At 37.5% G+C, this 12,051-nt stretch overlaps 1 protein-coding gene across 10 annotated transcripts in view; it reads left to right on the forward strand.

The window, feature by feature from the left end:
* Positions 1 to 12,051, forward strand: part of ZC3H14 (zinc finger CCCH-type containing 14) — a 47,443-nt gene that overhangs the window by 16,160 nt on the left and 19,232 nt on the right. The window lies entirely within an intron of this gene.

Consider the following 12,051-nt stretch of genomic DNA (forward strand, 5'->3'; position numbering starts at 1 on the left):
AAGTAATATGTCATTCTCTATTACACTTTTTTTCATGAGGCATTAAACATTTGCCAGTGGGTGTTTGTGAAATGTTAGTTCTGTGAGAAAAGTGCTCGTTAGGCCCAAAAATAGAATGAGAAGGGACCATGAGGAAAGTCTAAACCTACACATTTCAGAATCTTAAATGTCTTTTTATTGTAGAAATTTTTAATGTTCTTAAAAGTGGGAAGAATAGTGCAGTGAATTCCCATGAACTCAGTTACCTAACCTTAAAAATTACCAGTATTTTGCTGGTCCTAAGAACGTTTCTTCTTAGAGATTAGATACCTGCATTTTTTTCTTCTTTTTGCTAATCCTACCCCTGTTCTCTTGAACTGGGAATTGCACCTTTAAATCTCCCTTAGCATCCTTTCTTTGACCTGGCCAGTTGTCCCAGTGGCTCTACTTTATTCTTTTGTTGCTGGCAGACTGCAGTTAGCCTCAAGCTGATCTTTCTGCTTCCTTTCTCTCAACCCCCACTAACCCCATCTCCAGTACAAACACCACTTCTGTCTAAAGTGTGACTCTGATCATGTGACTTCTTGAGAGCATTACACTGTTTCCACCTCTTGCATTGTCTGGGATTGATGCCATTGGCTTGGCCCTTAGGCAGTTTGGATATCTGGTCTCTGGGCCTGCCCAGTCATTCTCCACTGTTCTCAGACCTCTTTTGTTCCTATCAAGAAAGGTGCTCGGTTCCATCTTTTTCTCTTCTATTGAGGTCTAAATTAAGAAACCCCACCAAGACTGAATGCTCATTATGTTGTTTCTGACTTATACTTTTCTAATGCTGGCATACGTTTTTTTCATTTCTCCTTAACTGTGTCCTTGAAACTGTTCCAGGTTCATTTCAAATTTATTAGTTTCATGAGGCCTTAACGATTACGTTCTATATTTGTCTCTTTGTTCCCTCTTTAAAAAAATGTATTGTGCATTTTGCCATGTTAGCATTATGTGCAAATCCAATAAATGATGGACATAAGAACAGGAAAATTCCAAAGCAACCAATAGGTACTAATTAGAAAGTGTAAGTGGGCCAATTTGGGAAGAGCAACTGGAAAGCATTTGAGCTTCAGTAAGGGTAAGAATTGCAATGTATTGAAGCCCATCAAACAGGTTTAAATCCATGATTTCATATATTTTTTAAAAGATTTTATTTATTTATTGAGAGCACGAGCAGGTGGGAGGGGTAGAGGGAGAAGCAGACTCCCTGCTGAGCAGGGATCCCGATGGAACTCTATCTCAGAGCCCTGGGATCATGACTTGAGCCGAAGGCAGATGCTTAATGGACTGAACTACCCAGGCACCTGCATGATTTCATATTTTTTAAAAGTAAATCCTTAATTGGTCATCTTCTGGAGGATAATAGATACTAATTCATTGTCTTGAAAACTAGATAAATAAAATTATTGAGCATTTATGCTGTCTTTCCATTCAAGAATGATATCCCTATAACCAAATAGTATAGGAGTTAACATCTGCTTTTGTAAATATAGTTTTATTGGACCAAGCCTTGTACATTTTATGTATATATTGTCTATGGCTGCTCTTTGTACAACATCCAGAGTTGAATAGCTACAACCTAAAATAGACATTTACAATCCTTTATATAGTCGATGAGGAGAGCTTTTTTTTGTTTATTTTAAAGTAAACTGTGCCCAACATGGAGCTTGAACTCATGACCCTGAGATCAAGAGTTGGATTCTTCAGCCTGAGCCAGCTAGGAACCCCTAGGAAAAGCATTTTTTTTTTAATTCCTTGGGCTAATAAGTGAAAACAAAATGATAGAATTATAGCTTGTTGGTTTTTTTACCCCCTCAATTCAGTGAATTAATCTAGGCACTGATGATTAATGGCTACTAAAAAAGTGAAAAACAGCCATTTCATGCTTCCAGATGAAAGAATAAAAACTACCTTAGTCTTGGCAGCAGCTCTTTCTGCCCATAGGTCCTGTCCCTGTGCTTTAATAAAATCACCATTTTTGCACCAAAAAAACAAAACTACCTTAGTCTTGCCAGAGGATTTGAACCTGGGTTATCAAGAATCTGATCCAACAGTCAACTTGCAGGAAGTACAGAGGCCTGAGGAATATGTTGGTTGGTTGTCATTTGCAACAGGCACATGGAATATGAGGAATATGTTGGTTGGTTGAATGTGCACAACAGGCAAGGAACAGTTTCTGGGACTCCATATAGGTCAAACAGCCTGAGAATTCTAGATTGAAAGACAAAATAACAAGATGCAGGGTTAAACTGTAGTGTCTAGAGATGCACACTTGAGTTGCCACAGAGAAATTTTAGGTTACTCTGAAAGGCATGCGTGGTTACTTTAGGAGAGGACTGATTGAGTTGGAGCATATATGGAAAGGTTTCTGGGGTGGTTGGCACAGTTCTGTTATCTTGACCTGAATGGTGGCTGTAAGGATGTTTTGTCTTATAAAATTCATTAAACTACTGTTTTGTGTGGTTCTCTATTTTGTTTTAAAGTAAAAGATTAAAAATTTGAAATGGTAATCAAGTACATCTGATGAGGACTTACTACTCTTACTGAAGTGGTTTATTTGTAAGTGCAAAGTGACATTCCGCAAACAGCGATTAATTACTGTGCTTACTGTTTTACAGCCTTGTGACATATTTTTAAAAATCTAAATATACACACGTATTGGCATGAGTTGTTAGTGTTTTTTCATCTTCTGGTCTCTGTATTTTTATTAGCCTACCCACCTCAGTATTCATGCTATTTCTCTTACTGTCTTGAATTAGTCTGTCACCAGAAGTTTATTTTGCTTCATGCGTTCAAAGACTTAACAACAGTAATTATGGCTTTATTGATTCTCCTCTGATGTCTTGGTTTTCTGTTTCATTGGTTTTTGTTCTTATTTTAAATATATCCACCTATATTTTAATAATTTATCGCTGCTTGTCTTTTCAAATGTAAACATTTAAGCTGTAAATTTCTCTTGAGGTGCCATTTTTGTTGCATATTACAAATTTTGATATATAGTGCTTTCATTATCAATCTAAGTGTCTTTAATTCCTATTATGATCTTCATCTTTGACCCATGAGTTATTTAGAAATGTTTGTAGTTTATAGTATACGGAGGATTTTTGTCTTTTACTCTTTTATTATGTACTCTTGACTTGATCGCATTGTATCAGTGTGATCTGTGTAATGCATATTTTTTGAAAATTGTTAAGACTTAAGACATTAATTTGGCACATCTTCCATGTGCATTTTGGAAGAAAGTGGGCTATAATTGTTGGATTGAGAATTTTGCATTGAGTAGATAAAGCTCTTTGGTTACATTGTTCTAATCTTGACCTTACTGAGTTTTTGGTTTCCTTGACTTAATAATTGAGAGGCCTTGAGATTGTTCATTACGATGACAAATTTATCTTAATTTCTCTTTACTTCTATCAGTATTTGTTTTCCATGTCTTCTCTGACCTTTAATGCTTTAGGCAAATATATCTCCTAAATGTTATAAAGCTAGATTGTTGTTTTTGTTTTGTAAAAATTTTATTTATTCCAGAGAGAGGAGTGGAGGGAGGAGCAGAGGAAGAGGGACAAGCAGACTCTGTGCTGAGTGTGGAACCTGATGTGGGGCTTGATCTCAGGACACAGATCATGACCTGAGCCGAAAACAAAAGTCAGACCCTTAACCGACTGAACCACCAAGGCGGCCCTAGATTGTTGTTTTTTTTTTTAACCCAGTCTGAATTTGCCTGTTATTGGAAAGTTTAAGCCATTCATACTTCCTAGAATTTTAGAAGTAGTTGGACTGGTTTCTGTCATCTTTTTTTTTTTTTTGACCAAGATTTTATTTATTTATTTATTTATTTGAGAGAGAGAGAGAGAACAGAAGCAGGGGGAGTGGCGGGAGCCTGATGCAGGCTCAATCCCAGGACCCTGGGATCATGACCTGAGCTGAAGGCAGATGCTTAACCCGACTGAGCCATCTAGGCACCCTTCATTTTTGATTCATATTGGCCTTATTTTTTTTCTCCTCTTTTGTCTTTAAGATTCATTAGTTACTATTTTTGACTGCATCAGCTCTGCGTTTTTTTGTTTTACTAGTTCAAACATTCCATTTCTGTTCATTCATTGGTTAGCACTGAAATTTTACCAGCAAATTTAATTGCATATTCCAGAAGTTAATGTTCTGACCCCCTTTCCAAAGTAAATGAACTGTAGAATACCTGAACTCCAGTCTTTACCTTCCTGGCTTACATTATGTTTCCAGTGTTTCATTTTAGTCATTTTTTAAATGCATAAGTTGGGCACCATTATTATTTTACCCAGGCATTGTTTATCCTGATTTTACCTAGGCATTGTTTATCCTGATTTTACCTACATGTTTGTCAGTTTTTGTTCTCAAATCTTGAATGTTGTTTGAGGATCATCATCTTCCGATGTTTTGAAGTATTTTTGAAGTGTATTCTTTAGCAGTTTCTTTAAGAATAGGTCTGTTGCTCTAAATTTGCCAAGAGTCTGTTTATCATTGTGTTTTTTCCCTCCTAGTTGTTGTGCAGTAATTTTGTTGTATAACAGCAGTTATTTGTTCTCAACACCTTGTATGTATTATTCCATTGTCTTCTGGCTTCCCTTATCGTTGAGTGGACTTCTGTCATTCTAATTGTCTGTGTTCCTTTGTAGGTGATCTGTCCTTTCTCTGGCTGCTTTCAAGATCTTCTCTTTGTCTTTGATGTTCTGCAGTTTCACTACGATGTGTCTAGGCGCGGATTTCCCTTGGTTTTCCCTATTTTGTATATGTTGTATAAAAACATTTAAATAAAATATTTTATCTATGAAATATGTTTACCATAGAAAATTTGGAAAAACATCTTTGTAATGCTTGTTGATAGATTAGAAACTCATCAAATAGCATAGAAAATTTAAAAATAAAAAGCAGCGTTCTTTGCTTCATTCTTCTCCACATTGGTTCTTCCCACACAGCTACCACTTTTAAATGCTTGTGTTTATGTCTTTAATTTTCTCCATGTCCGTAATATGCTTTATACTACTGTTTCTTCATTCACTAACTATAGGTCTTATCTTTTGTTTTTTTGCCATAGTATATCAGCATCTAACTCACACTTTTCCCTGCTTTTCAAGGCCATATAGTAAAATCACTATTTTTGGTTCATTTATTGCTTTCTTTTGTCATTTTATTTTATTTTTTTTTATTTTATTTTTTTTTAAGATTTTATTTATTTATTCGACAGAAATAGAGACAGCCAGCGAGAGAGGGAACACAAGCAGGGGGAGTGGGGGAGGAAGAAGCAGGCTCATAGCAGAGGAGCCTGGCGTGGGGCTCGATCCCAGAACGCCGGGATCACGCCCTGAGCTGAAGGCCACCCAGGTGCCCCTCTTTTGTCATTTTAAATAATACATTTAAATATCTATTTTTTGTGTGATTACTCTAATTATGCTTTGTTTTTTGTATTTATTTTTAGATTTTATTTATTTTAGAGAGAGAGAACACAAGCAGGGGGAGGGAGAGGGACAAGCAGATTCTGTGGTGGTGAGCTTGGCGTCTGACATAGGGCTCAATCTCATGACCCTGATATTATGACCAGAAGTGAAATTAAGAGTTGGATGCTCAACCAATTGAGCCACCCAGGTGCCTCTATTTCAGTATACTTTGATTTCCAAAAGATAAGGATATTTATGTCCCTTTTTAAACTCTAATACATTTTTTCTTACCACACCTTCTAAATTCTGTACTTTTTTGGGTTGGGAGGTGGGGCAGAGCAGGGGAGAGAATCTTAAGCAGGCTCCACACCCAGCGCAGTGAAGCTCTATCTCACGACCCTAAGATGGTGACCTGAGCCAAAACCAAGAGTCAGACACTTAACCAACTGAGCCACCCAGGTGCACTAAACTCTACTTTTATATTGCCAAGGGTGATCAAATACACCTTTTGCTTTGTTTTGTTTTCCTCCTTAAGACTACTATGCTCTGTAAGTTGACTCTAAAAGTTGAGAACCCATAAGCAATGTACTTAAATTATTAAGGACTGTATAAATAGGGGTGCCTGGGTGGTTCAGTCAGTTAAGCGTCAGACTCTCGATTTCCACTCAGGTCATGATCTCAGGGTCATGAGATCAAGTCCCACATTGGGCTCCGTCCTAGACAGGAAGCCTGCTTAAGATTTTCTCTCCATCTTTCTCTGCCCCTCACCCTGCTCAGGTGTGAGCATGCACTCTCGCTCTCCCTAAATAAATAAAAATCTTTTTTAAAAAATAGACTATTACACATTAGATGGCCAGATTTACACTTCTGTCTACAGCTCTTTGCTAGCGGTCCCTTAGAGTTATTTAATTTTTCCATTCTTGAACAGTTATTTGTTTTCTTTAGGTTCTTCCCCTCCCCCCTTTTGTATTGCCTATCTTTATTATAGTATAAATAGTTGTCAGTTTTATACTAGTAAGTCTTTGAGTTCCACTTTTTTCTTCAGTACCTTCATTATAGAGCCTCTGTCCTCTCTTATCTGACTGGTTGCTCTCTAGGTCTGCTTCAAGATTGTCATTCCAGGACATACTCCTCCCCTGACTTTGCATTTTTTGGATCCTACTGTCTTCTCCGTCTGTTCTTCCATTTTGTCATCATGTCATGAAGAAGCTTAAGAAAAAGTATGGGAGGTAAATTTTTCTGAGTACTTAGAAATCTAAAGATACCCTTTTATTTAATTGATACTTTGGATAGGTACAGAATTCTAAGTTGAATTTTTCTTTTTTCTTTTTTTTTAAAGATTTTATTTTATTTATTTGACAGACAGAGACAGCCAGCAAGAGAGGGAACACAAGCAGGGGGAGTGGGAGAGGAAGAGGCAGGCTCATAGTGGAGGAGCCTGATGTGGGGCTTGATCCCGTAACGCTNCCAGCAAGAAAGGGAACACAAGCAGGGGGAGTGGGAGAGGAAGAGGCAGGCTCATAGTGGAGGAGCCTGATGTGGGGCTTGATCCCGTAACGCTGGGATCACGCCCTGAGCCGAAGGCAGACGCTTAAGCGCTGTGCCACCCAGGCGCCCCAAAGTTGAATTTTTCTTAAAACTTAGAAGGCATGGCTTAATTATCTTGAAGCTTCTAATGTTTATGCTGAGGAGTTGGTTGCCCATGTGATTCTTATTCCATTATAGAATACCAGGGATTTGTTTCTCTGGAGGGTTTTAAGATTTTCTGTGTGTTCTTGATGTTGAAATTTACTGTGATAAACACAGGTGCTAATTAGTTACTTTTGGGCTAGCTACCTTGTGCACTTTTTAAATTTGAAAATCCATACTTTTAGTCTGGGAAGTTCTTTTTACATTATTTCTTTAAAAAATGTTTCTCTTTTGAAAATTCTGTTAGTTGGATGATAAACTTCCTGCTTTGATTTTCTCCTCAATTTTGTCTTGATCTTTCTCTGCTTTGGGATATTTTATTGACTTTATTATCTTTGTTCCCGTTTTTGTTTTTTTAAGGCGGGTATATTTTAAAATTTCTACAAACTCTTGCTCTGTTTATGTATCTTGTTTTGTGGATACAGTATCATTTCGAATTTGTCCAAGGGACATAATAGGATTTTTCGTTTGCCTTTTTGAAGAAATATATTTTGTGCCCTAATTGGTGGTTTTCTCCAGAGTCAGCTTAGTTTTTTGGTTCTTTGTTTTTCCCTTTTATTTTCAGGCTCTTTTCAAAAATATCTATAGACATGTGGGTTCCTAGTTTAAGAAGAGGCAGTAAAGAAGCTTACCTAGAATTGTGTGGGCTAAGCTTTGCTCTGGCTAGGTTTTGTTTTAAATAAAGCAGACAAGGAGCTGCAGTTGGCCTTGAAATTATAGAGAAGTTGCCTGGAGGCGCTTATACTCCCAGTAGTTATCTAGGTTCTCCCCAGATTTTTTGCTGAGTTCCTTCTTTTTAAAACATTTGAAAAAAAAAATTTTTTTTTAAAGTAGGCTCCATGCCCAAAGTGGGGTTTGAACTCATGACCCTGAGATCAAGAGTCTCATACTCTACTGACTGAGCCAGGCAGGCACCCCAAAACTTCTGAATTTTTAAAAAATGTGTGGCTGTCTCAGTTGCAAACCCTCATTTTCTGTTGCACATCCTTTGTAGTTTTCTTTGCTCACTTCTCACAGTCAGATGTCCCTTTGTTCATTTCATTCAGGTTAAATATCTCCACATTGTCAACGCCCAAGTGTATGTCTTCAGCCAAAACTTTACATCTGAATTCCTAATTTTTATCCAACTGCTTATTCTACATTTCTTTTTGGATATATAATAAACTTGTCTAAAACCTAACTACTAACAATTTTTTCTTCCAGTCTGTTTTTCCTGCGGTCTTCCTCATTTTAATGGCACAGCACCACTTTTCCAGTTGATCAAGCCAGAAACCTAATGCTGTTCTTTCTTTCAAACTTAAGGCCATTCTTCCTTGCCTCTCTCTTTTCTTCCCTCTTTTCTTCTCTCCTTTTACCTTCCTTCTTCTTCCACCTTTAGCAAATCCTGTTTGCTTCCACCTTCAGAGTATATTTAAATTCGCTATTCCTCATCACCTCTGTCTCTACCATCCTAGTTTAAGCCATCATCCATGACTTGCCCTGCTTATTGGAGTAGTGTCCTTACTGGTTTATCTGCTTTCAGACTTGCCCTTCTACAATCTGTTCCACACAGTAGCAAGTGATCCTTTTAAATTGTGAGATCATGCTACTCCCCCTTCTCAGAACCGATTGGTGCTTCCCCATCTAAGTAAGATTCCTCCCTGATCTTGTCACTTATTACTCTTTCCCTCCCTCCACTTCCTTCTCCTCGATAACCTCTGGACATACTTGGCCGTGTTTCCCTCTCAGAGCATTCAAAGAAGAACATGTCTGAGATGCTTTCACCCTTTCCCTGGAAAATTTTTTCTGTATGTCCACATAACTCCCTCAAAAGTCATCTCTGTGAAGCCCTCCCTAGCCTCCTACTCCTTAACTCACTTTTCTAAAGCTTTATTTTTTTCCATGGCACTTATCATCTAATACATATTTTATGTTTTCATAGTTGAGATATTTTTATCCTGACTCAGGTCATCAACACAAAACATGTTCTGTTTTACATATATTTTGGGGTTTTTTTTGTTTCTGAGCTCCCATCTCTTTTCCCTCTCCACCAGAATATAAGTTCTCTGACCAGGGATTTATTTGTGTGTTACTCATTGCTGTGCTTGAGTGCCCTTTAAAACAGTGCCTGACATATAGTAGGAGCTTATTGAATCCTTTTGTCTCTCTCTTTTTTCTTTAAGATTTTATTTATTTGAGAGAGCTAGAACACAAGCAGGGACGAGGAGCAGAAGGAGAGGGAGAAGCAGATTCCCAACTGAGCAGGGAGCCTGATGCAGGGCTCGATCCCAGGACCCTGGGGTCATGACCCGAGCCGAAGGCAGAGGCTTAACCGACTGAGCCACCCAGGCGCCCCTAAATCCTTTTTCTCTTAACGAGTGTGTTACTATGCCTTGCATCTCACTTGCAGCATTCCCAGGATCTCACTTTGGCTTTTCTGCTCTGCCTCACGTGCATTATTTGTCCATGTATTTTCTGTTTCCAGAGGTTGTTGAAATCTCATCTGCTGTGATCCCCTTCCTAATCCACACCTCTAAATCAAGGTTCTCCTTATTTCTAATTATATAATTTTTGTGTACTGGAATCATTTTTTGCCATTACACTCTATTTGACTTATCATATATCTACACTATAATTGGTATGTATGTTAGAACGTGTAAAAATAGGACTTTGAGAAGGATAGAGATATAAATAGTTCTAATATAATAAAATTTCTGGTTATTTTCTTCCTGTACCTCAGTGGATAATGTTAGAAACCCATCTTGGAGTCCCTGTAGTATGTGTTAGGGTTTTGTCCTTTTTAAGTTCTTTACTTTGTTTTTATGGACTCTGCAGAAGGAGAAGGTATAAATGCACATGCTCAGTGTGTCCTGTTGGACTGGACGCACTTTGTGAAGGAGTCTAATAAACAGAGGAGTTTTTGTTTCAAAGTGAAAATCTCCCTTTTGTTCTGTCCATTGCTTTCTCAGAGATAAGCACTGCACTTAAAACAGTTGGTGTAGAGATACCTGGGTGGCTCAGTCAGTTAAACATCTGCCTTTGGCTCAGGTTATGATCTTAGGGTTATGGGATTGAGCCCCACATCTGGCTCTCTGCTCAGCGGGGAGCCTGCTTCTCCTCTCCCTCTGCCTGACACTCTGCCTACTTAGGCTCGCTCGCTCTCTATCAAATAAAATCTTAAAGACAGTTTGGTGTATATATGTAGTCTTTTTGGCATTTTTTTCATACGAATGTACATGTACATCCTTTTTATGAACAGTAGAATTATAGGTATATATGCACATGCTATATATGTACATATAAAATAGGAATTGCATCACATGAATTTCTCTGTGACATGTTTTATTTCACTTAGTATGTTATGGAGAAAAGTATAATGGCGTGATTATGAGTATGGACTGAGGGAGTCAGACTGGTTAGGTGTTAATCCAGGCTATGCCACTTACTGGGTGACCTTAACTTTCTGTACTCCAATTTCTTTAAAATATGTAAATGTCCTCTGCTGATATTTACATTGAAATCTATGGAGGGGATCTTATTTTGGATTCTAAGGTTGGGCTGGGCACAGTGGGTGATAACAGGAACCCTCAAATGAGTTTTTTTAGGCACTTTGTTACTCATCTTCTGTTAGACCCCTTTCCTGCTTTACTCTTTGAAGTGATGTTTGCTGCCCTCTAGTGAACCAACTGGTTTTCAGGTGGCGTTTGGCTGTGGATGTGCTGCTCTTTCTCATGGTTAATGCTGTAGATATCATCTGCAAGCTAGAGCTTTTAAGTCTCTATGAATCCAAAGCCTTGTAAATTTTGAAAATTATTTTATAGCTAAAGATTTTTAAAAATTAGATTAAATTTACAGATACAGTGGAGAAATGAAAGATTCTTCTATAAATTTCAGCACTTTTTCTTTTTTTCTGTTATTGTAAACATGTATTTAACTGGAAAACCAAAGGCTACAGTTCATTATAAGAATTCTTTTGTAGGGGCTGTTGGGAGTCATATCCACCATCTTACATCCCTATATTTTGCAACTTATTTGTTGCTTGGCTTAGTAAACCAAAGTAAAAATGACCTTTCTGAAACTAAAGCCATGGAAAGAGACCTTTCATGTTCATGGATTGGAAGACTTTAATATTGTTAGGATGGTGATCCTCTCCAAATGGATTTATGAATTCAACTCACTCTGTGTTGAAGTTCTGCTGGGTTTTTTTTTTTTTGCAGAAATTGGCAAGCTGATCCAAAAATTCATTTGGAGATGAAAAGGACCTAGAATAGCCAAAACTACTGAAAAATAAGAAAGTTAGAGGACTTACATTTTCTAATTGCAAAACTTACTACAGAGCTATAGTAATTGGCACTAGCATAAGGATATACAGACAGCTCTGTAAAATCAAATTGAGCGTCTGGAAATCATACATTTATGATAAGTTGGTTTTCAGTAAGGATGCCAAGACAGTTCAGTGGGGGAATAAATAGTCTTTTCAACAAATAATACTGGATAACTGGATATCTACATGCAAAGAATGAAGTTGGATTCTCACCTTACATAAATTAAGTCACAAAGGCCTACCTGTAAGAGCTAATTTCGTAAAACTCTTAGGGAAAAAATACGTGTAAACCTAATGAGCTTGGATTAAGCAATGGTTTCTCAGATGCGACATCAAAAGCACAAGCAACGAAAGAAAAAGATAAATTGGACATTATCTAAATTAAAAATTTGGTGTTTCAAGGGATACTCTGAAAATTAAAAGATAACCCACACAGTGGGAGAAAATACTTATCTAATAATAGTCTTATCATTAAACCAAGGCCAGTCCTCATTTCTCTTACCTGTAAATTCCTACCATACCATATCCATGCAGCTGAATTGCATTATTTCCATATATATTTTAAAAGAGATTTGTCTTTAATTGTGGGTCAAATTATCCTCCCTACCCTCCCCCTATAAAGGA

Source organism: Ailuropoda melanoleuca, chromosome 14, assembly GCF_002007445.2.
Source record: "Ailuropoda melanoleuca isolate Jingjing chromosome 14, ASM200744v2, whole genome shotgun sequence".
Classification (NCBI taxonomy): Eukaryota; Metazoa; Chordata; class Mammalia; order Carnivora; family Ursidae; genus Ailuropoda; species Ailuropoda melanoleuca.